Below are 17,264 nucleotides of genomic sequence, written 5' to 3'. Positions count from 1 at the left end.
AGAATAAGCCCAACATTTGAAAATTCACCTCTGGATCCACCAGGCTCCCACCACACAGCGCTCCAGGGGCTCAGGAGGCCCAGGTGAAAGCAAGCTTTGTTTGGCCACAGCACCTGGCTTTCCTGGACCTCTAACCAGAGAGCAGCAGCAGTGAAAGCGCGCCCTGTCCTGCCCGGTCCCTAAGCCTCTTCACCTCTGAGGCCTACCTACCCAAAACCAGGGTTCAAGAGAAGTGCCGAGAACGCAGTAGGGCCGAGGTGGCGGCTGACCTCCAGCAGACTAAAAGCCGGCGGAGGGCCTGCTCCCTCGTGGAGAGCTGGAGCGGATCTCCGGGTTGTGGTACTTACTGTTCACTGCCTCCCCTTCCTTGAGCCCCTCGCCCGCCCGTGGCCACCTGCCCTCCCCAAACCCGCACCCCATCTCCGGATGGGTGCCCCAGCTATGCCCCGGGCACCTTCCATTTGTCTCCTCTCCTTGAGGCTTCCTATGTTGTGTTTACCCTTTGGTAACTCCCTCCCTCCGGACGTGGAGATCTCTGCGAGCTGACTTCCTAGATGGCCAGATCCTGCTTTCCAGTTGGTTCCCTGGAAACATTTCCGTGAACAAATGTCTCTCAGCCCCTACATATAAATATGTCTGCACGGAGATAGACTGGCCTAAGCCCCCATACACACACATCACGAGGTAATTACACCCTTATATACATACGGATATCTCCACAGAGTTATACTCACAAGCGTCTATAACTCCACGGAGAGATAGCAGCGTGTACGTATAGGACTATAATTACTTATGTCTATTTTTATAACTATGTAGTTATAAATAGATATGCCTATATATAGTGATAATAATATAGAAATATCTCCATGGCCATATATGGCTCCAAGTGAATGCTCTAACTACCCTATATCACAATCAATAAGTATATATCTCCTGATACATAATTCCAGCGATATACATTTATCTATATAGCTGCTCGGAGATATAAATCTGTCAGGATATCAAATGTCCATAAAACTGGATGGCTATAAGAGAGTCGTATATTTTCTCGTATATAAATCTGCTTCTGTAACTGTTGTATATGCACAAATACAATGGAAATAATTATATTTTCCTCAAGCATAAATCTGTAAATACAAGCACAGCACATTTAGGTATGGTTAGAGATAGAGCGATATTTCCCAGACATCAGTCTGTCAATAGAGCCACCGGTGCCTCCAAACAGAGAGAGTTATAGTGGGGGCTATAAATAAAGTCTCCAGATGTGAAGGCATCAGGAGAACTCGGTGGAAACGCGGCTCTAAGCCGGCCTTCCTCCTCCTCCTCCTCCTCCTCCTCCTCCTCCTCCTCCTCCTCCTAGATGTCCCCGAAGTGAGCAGGCTCACCTAGGCCAGGGTGCAGAGGTGTCCCGGCCCTGACATCCCCCCAAGGAGGGCTGGAGGCCGCCGGGCTCGGGGAGAGGGCCCAGGAGCCCTCTCCAGGGGGCTGGGAGCTCGGGCAGGAGCACGGGCCTGGGGGACAGAAAGGGGGAGCGTGGCTTGAGTCCCTCGGCCCGTCCCAGGCCCGGCAGCGGGGAGCCCGGCAGCGGGGAGCCGCCGGCAGGGCGGGAGGCCCAGGCGGCCACGAGGGCTCCCAGCGCCAGGGGCGGCCTGTCCCCTCGCGCCGCTCGCTCGCCTCCGGCCGAGGAATTTTACTTTATTCGCGCTCCCCCGCCCGCCCCAGCCCGCGGGTCCCCAAGGCAAGGCCGCCGGGTCCCCTTTGAATCTGCGCCCGGCTCTGGCTCCGAGGTGACCCAGGGAAGTGTACTCCTCCGTCCCTTGCAGCCCAGACGGGCACCGGCTGTTGAAAAAGAACCAAAACCTCTGAAAAGGTTTGTGACTTCAATCTTTTAAAAGTTCTCACGCCTGTTTGTTATGGTCATTTCGCTCCCCCCTTTCCTTTCTCCTCTAAAAAAGTTGGCTAATTTGTGTTGTTATATTTACTCTTTGATTTCTTTTTTCTTTTCTTTCTTCTTCTTTTATTTCTTTTCCTTCCTTCCTTCCTTTTCTTTCTTTTCTTTCTTTCTTTCTTTCTTTCTTTCTTTCTTTCTTTCTTTCTTTCTTTCCTTCTTTTTTCTTTTTTTGGATACAATTGTTTTTAAAGGGGGGGATTTCGTTGGACCCGAAACTTCGGCAGCTAGTGTGCAGCCAGCGCCCTCTCCCTGCACACCTGCCTCCCGCCCACCCCCGCCACAAGGAGTGCGTTAGTGGGATTATCAGAAAATTGTACCTGGAGAGAATGAGGCGAACGTGGAGGGATCCGGGATCATGGGCTCCTCTTCCTTTCTGGAAATCCGCTGGCTCCAAGCGCACCAAGGACAATTCAGCGCCTCAACCCCTCCTTCCTTCTTCTCCTTTTTTTGCTCTTTGGGTTTTTTTGTTGTCTTGTTGTTGTTGCAGTTGTTGTTGTTTTTCTTTGCTTGTGTGTCTGAAAAGCCCCTAGAAAGGGAACCTGCCCGGGCCTACCGGAAACCCGGCCCTGCTCTCCGGCTCCCGGCGGCCGAACGTGCTTTCCTGCTTCCGTCCGACCCGCGCGGCCGCCCGGCACCTGTGTCCCCAGAGGGGCCGACCCGCTCGGCCACCGCCTCACCCCCCTCTGCCCCCTCGCCTCACCCTGTTCGCTCGCCCTCCTCTTCAAAACGGGGGCTCCAGAGACTCCCCAAAGCCATAATCACCCCCACATGTGGGAGCCCTGCCCTGATCACACAAAGCCAAAGCCAGCGAAAAAGCAGCAGGAGGAGCGGCCTCCTGGCTCTCCCTCTCCTCCTCTGGCCGGAGGACCCCGCGGACAGGGGTTCCCAAACCCGGCGCCCCCAGGGCATATAGGAAGAAGCTAACTTGCCTCCTCCCTCCCTTGCCTTCCCCTCAGATGCTGTGATGGTGACTCGGTCCCCTGGCCCCTCCTCAAAATCTCTCCTCTTGCATTTTATTGTTATCCTGCTAGGGAGGGACTGTTAACTACTGTTTTATTGTTATTTATTATTTATTGTTATTATGATTGTTGGTAGAGATTTGTTCACCGGGTTCAGGGGACAGCAGCCAGGCCCGGAGGGAGGCCTGCTTGTCTCTCTCTTTCTCTCTCTCTCTCTCTCTCTCACACACACACACACACACACACACACACACCCTTAGCACAGTGCACACACCCCAGGTAAATGCCCACAGATGCCTGCTGGATGCAGGCCCTGCACAGCCATTCACAGGATGCAGGCGGCCTTCCACCCCGGCTGGCAAACAACACGCTGCCCACGCACACCAGCGTTCAGGCAACCACCGCCCCAGCCCCAGCCCCAGCCCGATGCCCAGACCCACGCACAACCAGCTTGTAAGGAAAGCAAAATACATAAGAACCCACTTGCAAAGCTCCCTTCTCTCCCACAACCTGGAGGGGTGAGTCAGGCCTCTGTCTCTTTCCCCCAGTCTCCCTCTCTCTTTCTCTTTTTTTTCTCCTTGTTTACAGCTTCAGAGAGCTCAAGGCCCATAAATCTTGAGGGGCCTACAGAGCGCAGAGCACATTTGTATGCATCGTTAGGACTCGCTAATACCTAAGCCCATTAACGAGCGTGTATGCGCGTGGTTTCCGGTGTGTATTAACTTATAGTTAAATTCTGGAGGAAAGGGCATTGTGAATTAACATATACCAAATCCATCACCGGCTTTTGTCATATCATATTAGTCAGCCATGAGTTTTGGGGAGCAGGTTGCTAGATTTGGGGTGTACCCACCCTCCAAACTTTCTGGAGCGAGTCTGGGGGTGGGTTTAGGGGAAGACAGACACCCCTGTTCCAGCCCCAGTCATTCAGGACCTGCGGGATGGTGGAGGGGCTGGGGACCCGCCCGGAGGCTTTGGGCGGTGGAGGGAGGCCGCGGGCCAGGGGGAGGCCCTGAGGGCTGCAGGGCTGCAGGCCAGGACTGTGCTGGGGCCGCTTGGGCCATGGGGCCGCTTGGGCCGTCTGGTTTCCGCTTTCGAAGAGAGAAGAGAAAAGGCAAGTGGAGTCGCTAAACTTTAATTAAACCGAAGAGGAGGCGGTGGGGGGAGGGAAAAGAAAACAAAACCGGTCGGAGGAGGAGGAGGAGGCCGAAGGCCAAGGAAAGGAAGCCCCGGCGGGCGGGTGGAGCGGAGGCCCGGAGGTTTCTGCAGGGCTGGCACCGGCCGTCCCCCACGCGGCTGCTGCCCGCCCGACGTTAGCTCCAGCCCTCTGCTAAACAGACGCATAGAATTTAAAACAAAAGATTTTATTAGGAGAAAGGGGGAGAAAAGGAAAAGGATAAAAGGTAACCAAAAAAAAAAAAAAAAAAGAAAAAGAAAGAAAGAAAATCCTTTCTAATTATACAGCACGTTTCAGCCAGGTCTTCCTGGTCCCAGCGACTCCGAGCCTCTTGGAACCCCAAAGATCTGTGTAATCGGGCCGTGTAGACAGAGATGAAAGACGCCAGTCCTGGAGAGAAAGGGGGGAGTGGACGGTCCCTCTCTTGGGGTCCCGGAGCAAATGCCAAAGACAAGCTAAATTATTGTGTCCGCGTGGATGCCGCCGCCTATTTAAACAGGGCGAGCGGGCTGGGGGTGCAGGGGGCAGGGGAGGGGGCGGCCCTCCCCGCGCTGTGAACTTTAGCGGGGCCGCCGCCTGTCAGCCCCAGAAAGCGTTAAAGGTGCAGAGCCCGCGCCAGCCTCGCAGCCGCCTTTGTACGCGTGATTTATGGCTTCAATCTTGGTTCACCGAGAGTTCACACGGCTTTCGCTGCTGTTGAAGGTTAAAAGATGGTCTTCGCTTGACAAGTGGGACTATTGAAAATTCCTTCTTCTTCGGGTTTTTTTTTTTTTTTTTTTTTTTAAGAAGCGAAGAGCGGAGACTCAGAAGAGAGCACATTTGGGGGGAGGGGACGGAGTTGCAGGTGGGGGAAGTGGTGGGTCAGGAAAGTTGGTCCCCCTACGGTTGGGATTTTTGGGGTGAGGACGTTGGGAAGGCCGTGGAGAATAGGAGGAGCGAGGGAAGGGACTCAGTGATCTCCGGAGGCCAAGGGGCGGCATTCTAAAAAACACAAGTGCTGCTGCCACAATCACTTATCGGGACAATTTGGATCCCACCTCAGTGGTCCTCCTCTTGAGACTGAAGCGGGGCCCAGGAAGGAGCTGGAGCGAAGGGTGAATATGGGGTCCCCATGGCACCAGGTGCCCACCAGGTGTGCTGCACTGACCGCCCACCTAGCCTGGGAGCAGGCTCTCAAGTGCACCCGCGTGCCCACAGGTGTGGAAGAGAGGGCCTTAGATCCCCGTTGTTCCCCCTCCCTCCATCCTGAGGTGTCACCTGACACGCAGGTTTGATGCAACTGCTGAGGCTGATGGGAAAACCATAGCATTGGGACTGGAAATTCTTTCTAAAGCCAGATCCCCTTGGCCACTGGCCACTTGCTCCTTCTTCCTTCTGGCATTTTGAAAGCAGAGGTGGTGGTCAAGGATCTCCTCGTGGCCAGGAGATAAGGCCCCTGTGTGGTCCACAGCATTGAGTATTTGGAAGCACAAGAATCCCCCTTCCCTTTCAGATGCCCCAAGAGAGAGGAGATCTCCTGAGCTGTGAGGGTCTGAGTGGCTCTTTGAGTTTCCTTTAAAATATTTTAAAATGCATTGAGGTGGGAACTTGGGATTATGGGTGCTGAGGAGGAGAGCAGCAGAGAGCTGGGTCTGGTGCTGGGTGTGCCTGCGTAGGCCTGTCTAGGTCCCACTGCCAGGACTGATGCCATTTGGAGGTCTGCTCCCGAGGTCAGAGTCGGCCCCTCAAATCCAGATCCTGGAACTAACTAACGGCATCCACGCTAGAAGGGGCGCTCCATGTTGCTCTTCCTGCCTGGAGCTGGAAGGCCTCCTCCCGCTACAAGATGAGGGCTCCTGGGCAATCCCAAGACAAGGGGGGGAGGGGGAGGGAGAAGAGCCAGAAAGGCCACCCATCTCTCCAGGACACCCAGTGCCAGCTCCTAACGCAGGGCGCCCTGCAGAACAGGCAGCAGGGAACAGAGAGCCCCAGAAATCCAGAGTCCAGGTTCTGGGGCCACTGTGGCAGGGATGGCCCTCTGGAGAGTGGCCCTGTGTTTAGAAGCTTGGGGGTGGCTGTTAGGAGGAATTAGCCAAGGAAGCTAATGAACCCCTTCCACGGTCTGGTTGGGAAGCAGAAGAATGAACTTAACAGGGCCTCTAGAAGTAATGGCTGCAATGAAGTCCCCTTCGCACCCCCTCCAACTGAATTCCTCCCTGGGAAATAATTTCAGCAGGCTTGTGCTTATCTGCAAGTCTGGAATAATTATGAATTATTAATTCATAATTAAGACTTGATTGTGACCATTGCTCTCCAGTGGGCTCATTTATTTCCTTCTCCTCTGTGAAGCGCAGGGCAGCCTCTGTTAGCCCCTGCCCTCAGAATAAGCAAACTGAGGCCCGGTCCCCTGGAAGGCAGCCCTTGAATTCGGGTCCTCTGTGGGCCGGTTGGATGCCTCACTACCAGTCGGGTATGTGCGTCCCCACAGGGTATTTGCACTCAATAAACCAGCTTCTGCCAACTGCAGGTTTCAAAGTGCTTCCAGGCTTGGCCCCTAGAAGGGGGGCGTGAGGAGTGCTAGTGAGACTCCCGTGAGGGAAGCAGCTTGGCCAAGCCCTGGGGGGCAGACAGGAGTTCAGGCCTCGTGGCAGGACTCCCAGGCCCAAGAACCCAAGTGATCTGGGATCCGGAGTGGGCGCCCCACCCCGCCCTAGGAGATGCTGGTCTCCCTCAGCCCTCCGGAGACGCCCAGTGCATACCTGGCGCCTTCCCTGACCCCCTCTCCCCAAACCCCACTCCCTTGGGGAGGCAAAGGCTTCAAGACACACCATACTCTGGGATGCTGGGGGGTGGGGACGTGGGATCAGCCGGTCTTCTCACATCTGTAAGGGCCTAGAGAGGGAGAAAACTGTATCCTGTGAGATCATTTCCATCTGAATCCCTGCCTGCAGCTCCGTCCCCCTGCGTCCCCCTGCGCTGAGACACTCTCTTCATCCCCTCTTCCCTCCTTCCCTGCCCTCTGCCCTCTGAAAATGCCCACCGGACAGGGAGGCAGCGGCAGCTCCCACAGCTGTGTCTAGAGAGGCAGCCAGAAGTAGAAAATGAGGGGGGGCCTCAAAACCCCTGCTTCCCGAGACCTTTCCCTCTGTTCCTCAAAGCCAGATCAACACCCCAATCCAGGGCCCCCCTCCTCCTTCCCTCAACTCTGCCTCCTGGAGATGGAGCCCTTCCCCCTCCGGGAGGAGGCTGGGACTGCTCTCAGAACTTGGCTCTGAAGACACCAGCCACCTCTCCTAGGACATTTGGGGACCCACCCCCTTGCCTCTCTCCGCGCCTGTCTGGTCCGGAGGGAGCCAGGGCCGGGGGAGCGGTGCGCTCACCTCCACCGCCTTCCCCACCGCACTGGCTCCCCCTGCCCCAGGGGCTCCAGCACCCCAGTTCTCCCCCGGGCCGGAAGGCAGGTAGGAAGCCCATCCAGAGAGCCCCCTGGAGTTGGCAAGCATATTTTAATTTACTGTTTGATGGCAAATAAAGAGACCTTGGGAAAAAGGGAAGGAGCAACTGTGCCTGGCGACCTCCCCACCGCCCCTCCTCTGGACATTGGCTTTCTCCGTGAAACAGTGCGCTGTTGTTCTTGGACAACCGTTCCCCACCATCTCCGTTCGAAGGGTTTGAGTTTCACCCTCCGTTCACCCCCATTAATCACCCCAGCAGCTAAACATCACCCAGCCCCCTCTGGCCCTTTCTCTTCTTCTTGCCCTTAGTATTCATGGCGGGCATTCCTCCGGCTGCGGCCTCACAAAGACCCCTCCCCCGACACGGGCCCTCCCCCAGCTCCCCAGCCCTCCCTCCGTGGGCACCACTCACCTTGCCCCGCGTCCTGAATGCCAGCTCCCACTCCTGAACCCGTCCCCCAGCTTTCGCCCGGCCTCCGCCCGGTTCCCTCCCCACACCCTCCTCCTGGTGCCTCTTCCCATCCCCTCACCCCCTCACCCGTCCCCCTGCTCCATCCCACACCCTCCGTTCCCCTGCCCTGCCCTCCCCAAGGACGTTCCCCAGGCCCTACCCTCACTAGCTTTGAAGCTCTTCCCTTCCAGCCTTGGGAAGCAGAGAGGCAGAGAGGCCGTGCAGCCCAGTGGGGAAAGCACGGGCTTTGAATTCGGATCCCAGACCTGTCCCTTGCTAGTTTGTGCAGCCGTGGGCAGACTGCTTAACCTCTCCGAGCCACCCGTGGAGTGGACCTACCCACTGACCTTACAAGTTGTTGTGTGGATCGGATTAAATTTTATTTGCATAGATCCAAGCATTCAGCAGGGCCTTGATAAATGGTGGTTATTAATATGAGAAGCTTCCTGTAAGGGGAATAAAGGATGCTCTTCAGATTCCAATAAAAGCGCAGGGATTGCCCCTCCACCACCTGGAAGGGAGGGGCAAAGCTTACACAGCCTTGCAGGTAAGCGGCCCCTTTACCACGCAGCCTGGCCGGTCTCCTCTTTGGCTGCACGTGGGAACCCCCTGGAGAGCTTTAAAAAATACCGATGCCTGGCTCCCTGCTCCGGAGGCTCTAATTTGGTTGGTCTGGAGCAGCGCCCAGGCATCTGGAGTTGGAAAGACTCCTCAGGTGACGCTAACGTGCGGCCTGGGGTTGAAGTATGGGCCCCAGAAGGTGACACCGCCACCCTGCCCTCCCGTAGTGTGCCAGCAAAGAGCAGGGGGGGGGGGAAGGATGCTCAGCCCAGAGCTGCCTTGCAGTGCAGTGGGGGTCCCTCCTCGGCCTCGGCCCTGCGGGGGGGCCCCCATTGGCTTCTCTGGACACCTCGGAATTTTAGAGACTCCTCCTTTTCATTTCTCAGCACTGCTAGGATTTTGAGAGGGGCCGCCCCCAGAGGAGACAGGGGAGTGCACCAACTGACCTCTCTGAGGCCCCTTCTCCCCTCAGAACAGCGGCCCGGACCACCAGTGGCAGCGGCAGAGGCAGCCAGGAGGAAAATTTGTAGTTACATAGTAAATGGAATTTCTACCTGGTTGCTACAATAATAGGCCAAGCAATTAGGATACAAGTTTCCAGGATCTTTTCCTATATTTCCAAAAAGATAAATCACCCCCAGGAACAGAATCTGCATATTGTAATTAACTGATAAATATTTCATGCCTGGTTCAAACTTTCTCCTCTTCTATTTAATGGCCGCAAACTTGAGCGTCAGGAACCAGGGGAGGGAGGGGAGGGAGGGGAGGGAGGGGAGGGAGGCCCCACCTTGGCTTTGGGGGAGGGAGACCCTGTCTCTGCTGCTCCTCTATTTACTTGCCTCCTGTTCCTTTAAGGAAACATTGCTCACCTGCAGAAATTGAGTCCCAGGTGGTAGAGACGGATGCGGGCTGGGGCCTGGCCCCGACCTTCCCCAGGGGAGGTGGTCTCTGGTGCCCCCGGCCACTGGGAGCAGCAGGCTCCGGAGTCCCAGGGCCCGCTCCTGGGCATAAGCCCGCTCTGCCATTTATTAACCGGTTGCCTTAGGCAGCGGACTTAACGCGCCTGAAACTCAGTTTCCCCGTCCGGGAAACAGGCTGGGCAGTCTTTTCCTTGTGGGAGTCCTTGCCCGGCACGTTCTCGGGCTTATGAGTGGGAACATCTATAATAAACAGTCACCCCATTGCAGGGCAGCCCTTCCCCTGCCCTCCCCCGCCCCAGGGTTTAGGGCACTTAAGCAACTGAATGCTACCTGGAATAGGATGCGATGCGTGCATATCTCATCTAATCACTGCAATGTCCCTATTTATTGTTTGTTTATGCAAACCAGGGGGCTGGGGCCTGTAGCGCTTCCGGGGTTCCCCAGCGAACTGGGGGGTGCATGGGCTGTGTGGTGTTACAGTTGGGCTCGCTGCTTCCCATCTCGCCGCAGGTGCAGCCTAAGCTACCCACACTGACGGTCTCAGTTTCTCCAGCTGTAAATTGGAACTCTTCAGGGTACCCAGCCAGGGGGTCACTGCGAGGGATGCACGGGCAGGGCCCGGCCGAGGCTTGGCACACGGTGGGCGCCCAGCAAGCATCAGCAGGCGCCCCGGCCCCCTCCTCCTCATCACCGTCACCGTCACCACGGAGCCACCGGTAGCTCTGGGCTCCTGCCCTGTGGGGGTGTTGGAGGCCAAGTGCGGGTGAGGGTTCTCCGCAGGCCACAGAGCAACTCTCTCATTAACTGCCCCTCCCCCCCCCCCACACTTCAGTCCCCAGGACTTGGGAAAAAGGACACTAAACAGATTATGACTCCATTTCGGGAATTAAATCAAAACTCAAGACTAACTCAATTTGGCTTCTGATGAGAGAGAAAGGTTAAAAGGGAGTGAGGAGGCGTCTGGGTGTGCTCTCAGAATTGTAATCGGCTCTGGATCCTTGCCCCGCCCCTCGGCGGGGCCAGCACCCATGGGGGACCCCTTGGGGTGGAGGAGCCTCAGAACTCTGAGTCGCCCGGAAGCGGGCAAGGGGGTTGGCCAATTGTCCCAGAACATGTCCTCAGGAAGGATCCTCTCCTCGCAGCCCTAAGTCAGCCTAGCCCCTGAGGGAAGGGGTGGAGGGGACCCCAAGGCCGGGTGGGGTGAGGTTTCGGCAGTGGGCAGGCCTCACCGGAGCCAGGAGGAGTCGGGCTGGGGGCAGTCACCTCCCTGGAGAAATACCTGGCTGCAGGGACCCCTCTTTAAAGACCCCGAGTCAACACTGACCCTGCCATGTCCCCCGCCACCCCCCAAAACATTACGACACACGTGGGTGCGTCAACATGTACTCGGTGTGGGTTTCTGCCCAGTCGCTCAGCAGGCCCGGCCAGCCCTGGGCCTGGGAGCTGAAAGTGGGAATCGATTTTGGCTTCAGGGAGGGGGTAATTTCCCTCAGTATTTTTTTAACTAAAAATACTTTTTTTTTTTTAAAGAATTTTATTTTTATTTTATTTATGATAGTCACAGAGAGAGAGAGAGGCAGAGACACAGGCAGAGGGAGGAGAAGCAGGCTCCATGCACCGGGAGCCTGACGTGGGATTCGATCCCGGGTCTCCAGGATCGCGCCCTGGGCCAACGGAAGGCGCCAAACCGCTGCGCCACCCAGGGATCCCCTAAAAAGACTTTTTAAAAAGATTTTATTTAGTTAGTTATTTTTAAAAGGTTTAATTTATTTGTTCATGAGACACACACACACACACACAGAGGCAGAGACACAGGCAGAGGGAGAAGCAGGCTCCACGCAGGGAGCCCGACGCGGGACTCGATCCCAAGACCCCGGGGTCACGCCCTGGGCCGAAGGAAGGCAGGTGCTCAACCGCTGAGCCCCGCAGGCGTCCCTAATTTTCCTCAGTATTTTGCCTCGGCTGCTAACAGTCTCCATCCGGGCTTAGAGCCTGATTTCCCATGATACAGAAGGGGAAACTGAGGCTGCGGGCGCTGCGCCAGTAGCTGGCTCGGCATCAGAGGCGGCGCAGGACCTGAGCACGATTCCCCAACACAAACCGGGGTGCAGAGGGACAGAGGGCAGGGAAGGCCCCGCCTCGGAGCCCAGCCCCAGCCGCCGCCGGCGCGGTGCAGGGGGGCCGGGAGCTCCCGGCGCGTCCTCAGTGGGCGATTACTGTCAGGGACCATCCATCAGCGCGCGGCCCAGACTGCCCGCCGCCCGCCCCGCCAGATCGCAGGAGGAGGGCGGGGCGGGTCTTCCACCGCCAGCCGGCAGGCCGGGCTCCCCTTCTCCCCTCCCCCCTGCACCCATCTCCCCTCCCCCTCCCCTCCCCTCGCCCCCGCACCCCCCCACCCCCATCACCTCGCCCCCGCCCCTCCCCTCGCCTCGCCCCCTCCCCTCCCCGCCCCTCCCATCCCCTCGCCCCTGCCCCCCCACCCCTTGCCTCCGCTCCCCTCCCCCACTCCCCTCCCCTCTTTTTCTCCCCTCCCCCCTCCCCTCTTCTCCCCCCTCCCCTCTTCTCCCTTCTCCCCTCCTCCCTGCTCCACCCACCCCTCTCCCCTTCTCCCTGCCCCGCCCTCCCCCCACCCCCTTCCCATATCCCACCTCCCCTCCTCCCTACCCAGCTCCCCCATCCCTTCATCCCCTGCTCCCTCCCTGCATTCCTCCCCTCATCCCCCTGCTTCCGGGCCCCCTCTTCCCTGCAAACTCCCCTGCTCCCCTCTTCCCCCCTCCCCCCCACCCAGCATGGGTGGGGGGGGCGCTGCTCCCGGGAGGGGGCCATGCAGGGAGGACGGTGGGCAGCAGAGGGATAAATAGTGTAAGGGGGGGCAGGACTGAGTTGGCTGGCGCTGAACAGGGGTGCAGAGAATGGGGTGCTTGGAGAGAAGGGTTTCCAGGGGGAGAAAAGAGGATGCAGGAGGAGAGAATTTGGGAAAGCAACCAAAGGGGTTGGAGGGAATCTTGGAGATAAGCTAGTGCTGCGCGGTCACTTTAGTCACTTTAAGGAGGGAGAAACTGAGGCGCAGGCGGAGGCGGCCTTCTCAGCCCCCCACTGCAGCTGCGGGGTGGCTTAGCGTGGCCCCCAGGCTCACTCAGGCAGTGCAGGTGCTCCAGGGTCTGCTCTGTGCTGGCCTCAAGGATGCCAACCTGCCTGCCCTCTGGAAGCTGTGGTCTTTCCTGGGCGCAGGGGGCTCGGGGAGCCCCACTTCTTCTGGGCACTCAACTCCCCTTGCCCTCTGCCCTTCCGCTTGGACCCTCGAGGCGAGGCCGTGGCAGCTCCATAGAAGAGCCCCCTCCTTCCCGCAGGACTCCCCGGGGGCTGAGACAGGTGCTGAGACAGGTGCTTGAAGGTTTGGCCACCTTGTCTTGCCTCCCGTGGCCTAGGAGCTGGACTGAAAGCCGGGCACAGTTAGTCTTCTGGGGTGTGGGGGGGCAACCCCACACATCACAGGGGTGAGAGCAAGCCAGCCTGGAGGTCTGTGCAGGATGTGCTTCGGGCCACTCCTGCCGGTGCTCTGAAGCAGCTGCGCTTCCCTGAGGCTGCGTCATCCTCCGGGAGGCACCTGTGCTCCTCACCCAGATTCTCCAGAGCCTTGGGTGGGGCTTCGTGCTGGCATGTTAGCAGCTCCGGAGAACCTGGTCCCTGTCCAGGGGGTGCTCTAGACACAGATGGCCTGTCACCTCCCTGGCTTCCCCCAGGCCCTGCCAGCTTTGCAACATCCTGGAATCCCCAAAACTTTTGCGGCCCTGGGTCATCTCCTTCCTCCTGCCTCTGGGGGAACTGAGTGGTTCCCTCTAATCCCCCACAACCTCTCCCCTTAAGCCTGTTCCCTGCAAACAGGAAGCGCCTCCTTATGTCTAAACTTGGTCCCTCCTTCCCCATCATCCATCATCATCACTTTGACTTGACTTGGGATTTTGTCAGGACCAAGGCCAAAGCCGTGCATCTTTTTCTACAAACACCTTTCCCTCCCAGTCACACTCACCCAGTCCTCAATGGCCAGGCAGGGAGTGGGGACGAGCTCCCTCCAGGAGCTCTGGAAACATCTCTTTCCTCTATCTGAAACAAGCTCCTATATGCTCAAGGTTGTGGTAGTTGTTTTAAAGAAGGGACTGGGGGCGCCTGGGTGGCAGTTGGTTAAGCATCCAACTCTCGGATTTGGCTCAGGTCCTGATATCAGGGTCATGAGGTGGAGCCCACCTCGGGCACAGAGTCTGCTTGAGATTCTCTCTCCCTCTTCTTCTGCCCCTCCTGCTCCTTCTCTCTCTCTCTAGTAAATAAATAAATCTTAAAAAAAAAAAAAAGCAACAAAGAAGGAACTAGCTTTCATACCCAGCCCAGGTTATATTTAGAGGCAGGAAAATGTGAGTTTCCAATCCCAGGACCTCAGCTCCTGTACCGGTCCGCAGGGTGGTGTGGGGCTCAGGGAAGGGAGAGACCTGAATAGGGCAGGACAGGAGCAGATTCTTGCCGAGGGGGCCCCCAGAGGGCAAGATGCTCCTCAAGTTCCAGATCAAAGGCCCACAGACGAATTTCAGCATTATTCCTTCTTGCGAGCAGCAAAGTGATGCCCTCAGGATCTAGTCAAGTGGAAAAGCCTGGCTGTTCCCACAGCTCCTGACGCTTTATCCGGAGGAGGGTATCAGGAGCGGTGCTGGAAGCTGAGAGGTTGGGAGGAGACCAGAAATTCTTCCAAGGGCATGTGGGGGGGGACGGAGCGCCCAGCACAGCACAGCATCGGAGCAGGGAGGCCTTGGCAGTCAGCCCCTGGGTCTCTGTACTGATTCCACACGCAGTCTCGTGTGATCCTGTGTGCTGGGGGCGGCGCCTGGCGCAGAGCACATGCTTGCTGTACAAGTGGATGAATGAAGAGCCGTGGGAGGAAGGTCACGATCCTCGATTATAGATGAAGAAACAGAGGCACGGAAAGGTTAAATGACTTGCTCAAGGTCACTTGTCTTGTCAGAGGCAGGGCCAGATTGCAGTGGAGAGCAGCTTTGGTGGTCGAGGGAGGTGGAGAGGAGGGAGGAAGGAAGGGAAGGCAGACAGGCGATGTGGGGGGGGGGGGTGGAGAGGAGAGCTCCGTAAAGACTCCCTGAAAAGGATGGCATTTAAGGCCACGCACCTTTTATTTTATTTTTTGAAGGCTTTATTTATTTTTTCGTAAGACACAGAGAGAGGCAGAGACGCAGGCAGAGGGAGAAGCAGGCTCCACGCGGGGAGCCCGATGCGGGACTCGATCCCAGGACCCCAGGGTCACGGCCTGGGCTGAAGGCGGCGCTCAACCACCGAGCCCCCCAGGTGCCCGACCGTGCACCTTTAAGATGCCTCTTTGAAGGGTGACTGGCACAGCCCTGCCAGTAACACAGACAGACCAAGGGGCGAACAGAGCGCGGAGGACCAGGACAGAAAGCCGACCCTGAGAGTCTGGACACCTGCCCGCAGACCTCCGCTAGCCCCTAGTGCTGTGTGACGTCAGACCAGCCACAGCCCCCTCTGAGCTCTAGGGCATGAAGATACCAGGTGAGGAGGAGGGTGCACATGGGCCCGAAGGGCCAGGTTGTTGTCCTCAGGCCAGCGATGGTGGGCATCGGGGTCCCTTTCCCTAGATCTATCCTTTTTTTTTTTTAGATTTTTATTTATTTATTCATAGAGACAGACAGAGAGAGAGGCAGAGACACAGGCAGAGGGAGAAGCAGGCTCCATGCAGGGAGCCCGACGTGGGACTTGATCCCGGGTCTCCAGGATCACGCCCTGGGCTGCAGGCGGGGCTAAGCCGCTGCACCACCGGGGCTGCCCTCCCTAGATCTATCCTGTGGGGTTATTGTTGTTACTGGTTTTGCCTGATTTTAATCATCTTATGTTTTTTAAATAGGAAATACATGTAACATGGTTGAAAACTCAAAAGGCACCAAAAGTTGTGCAGTGACAAGTAAGTCTCCCTCCCATCCTCGGGGCTCCCGGGCCACCTGGGTCCTGTCTCTGTTACCGCATTAACCTCTATCTTGCATCCGCCTCCAAAGATAGCTTCTGCTTCCCCCGACTTGCCCCCTGCCGTCCCCTGATGTCCCCACGGAGCTGAGCTGCGCGCCGAGATTTTGAGGGGAAGTGGTGAAGGTACTGGTGGGGCCTGGAGTACGGTACCGTCAGTGTGGCCTGCCACCCCGGGGAGCTGGCTGGGGGCACCCCAGGAGCCCCACGGGGACAGGGTGGGGACAGGCCGGAGGCTGGAGGCTGCTCAGGGCTCGGGTCTTGGGTGCTACCCACGTGCGGGGTCCCACAGCCCCGCGGGCGCTCCGCCGTGGCCTGGCTGCCAGCCTGCTCCTGCTCCCGCTCTCCGCCCCTTCCCTCTACTACCTGCGGCGCCCTTGGGAAGTCTTCCTGGAGGCCTGGCTGCCACTTCGGGTGCAGCCGGGACGTTATTCTGCCCTCGGTGGACTGGGCTCCCTCCCGTGCCCTACAGACACCGCCAGCCCCCCCGCCAACCTGAAGGCTCTGGATTCCCGGTCCAGCCCGCATTTCCAACTGCTTCACGCTTGCCTGGCACATCCCCTTCGTATTATTGGCCCCAAGTATACTTCGGCCGTGGAGATGATGAAATCCCGACCTAGAGCCGAGTCTTCTCCCAGAGTCGGGGTAAGTCCAGGCCAGCCCCTTTGGCAACTACATCTCCCCACTTGGGGTGATGCCTTGGGCCCAGGGCGTGACCCCGGGGTCCTGGGATCGAGTCCTGCATCGGGCTCCCTGCATGGAGCCTGCTCCTCCCTCTCCCCACGTCTTTGCCTCTCTCTGTGTCTCTCATAAATAAATAGATAAAAATCTTAAAAAAAAATAAAAATAAAGATTCATTGATTTATTTCAGAGAGAGAGTGTGTGTGCAAGCTGGGGGGGAGGCAGAGGGAGAGGGAAAGCAGACTGCTGTCTGGGCGCGGAGCCTGACCCAGGGGTCAGTCTCCAGACCTGGAGATCATGACCTGAGCTGAAACCAAACCAAACCAAACGTTGTCTGTCACTTAACTGACAGACACCCAGGTGCCCTGAGAAGTCTGCAACTTTAAGTATGGTGGTCAGCGAGGTCTCGCTGAGAATGTAGCATCTGAACAAAGACTTAGAGGTAAAGGGGTAAATAAGCCCCGTGGATATTTTGGGGAAGAGTTTTCCAAGTGCAGGGAACAGGTGGTGCAAAGGTCCTGGGGCAGCCACGGGCCCAGCAAATTTGTGGTGTCTGGAGGCCAACGTGGCCGGAGTGGAATGGGCGAGGAGAGTGGGAGAGGATGACAGGGGCCACGTGGCGCAGGGACGTCTATGCTGTCTTAAGGACTTGGATCTTCACTCACTCTGAGTAAAGCCGGGAGGAACGACATGCCGGGACTTAAGTTTTAAATGGTCCTTGTGCCTTATGTATTGGGAATCATCTGCGTGGGGCAAGGGAAGCTGCGGGAGACTCGCGGAGGGGTTATGCGCAGGTGCACGTGAGAGGCGAGGGGCCTGGGCTCCGTGGCAGCGGTGGCCCTGGGGACAAGGACTTGGATTCTGGATTCGGTGACGGTTTCTCTTCCTCGGCTTCCGTCCTTTGGCTCCCTTCACTTTCTCTCTTTTTTTCTAGGTTCTGTGTTTTCTCTGCTCCCGCCGCAGGACGCGGCCCAGCACCCGGGGCGGAGGCTGAGGGCAGGGCAGGCTGGCGGCAGGCCGGGCCCAGGCCCCGAGGTCTCCAGAGGGCGTGACGGCCGGGCAGTCGTTGAGGGCGCTCGGCTGGGCCGCTCGGT

General features: G+C 57.6%; 1 long non-coding RNA gene across 1 annotated transcript; it reads left to right on the top strand.

Annotated features, from left to right (window-relative positions):
- Window positions 1-1,732: 1,732 nt before the first annotated feature.
- Window positions 1,733-16,091, top strand: LOC140599857 (uncharacterized). The gene is made up of 4 exons (XR_012002839.1): window positions 1,733-1,870; window positions 15,374-15,430; window positions 15,522-15,615; window positions 15,962-16,091. It is a non-coding gene; the product is annotated as an uncharacterized lncRNA (long non-coding RNA).
- The last annotated feature ends 1,173 nt before the right edge of the window (window positions 16,092-17,264 follow it).

This window comes from Vulpes vulpes, chromosome 8 (genome assembly GCF_048418805.1).
Source record: "Vulpes vulpes isolate BD-2025 chromosome 8, VulVul3, whole genome shotgun sequence".
NCBI classification, from domain to species: Eukaryota; Metazoa; Chordata; class Mammalia; order Carnivora; family Canidae; genus Vulpes; species Vulpes vulpes.
Note: the sequence above shows the minus strand (reverse complement) of the source record. Positions and strands in the feature narration are given on the sequence as shown.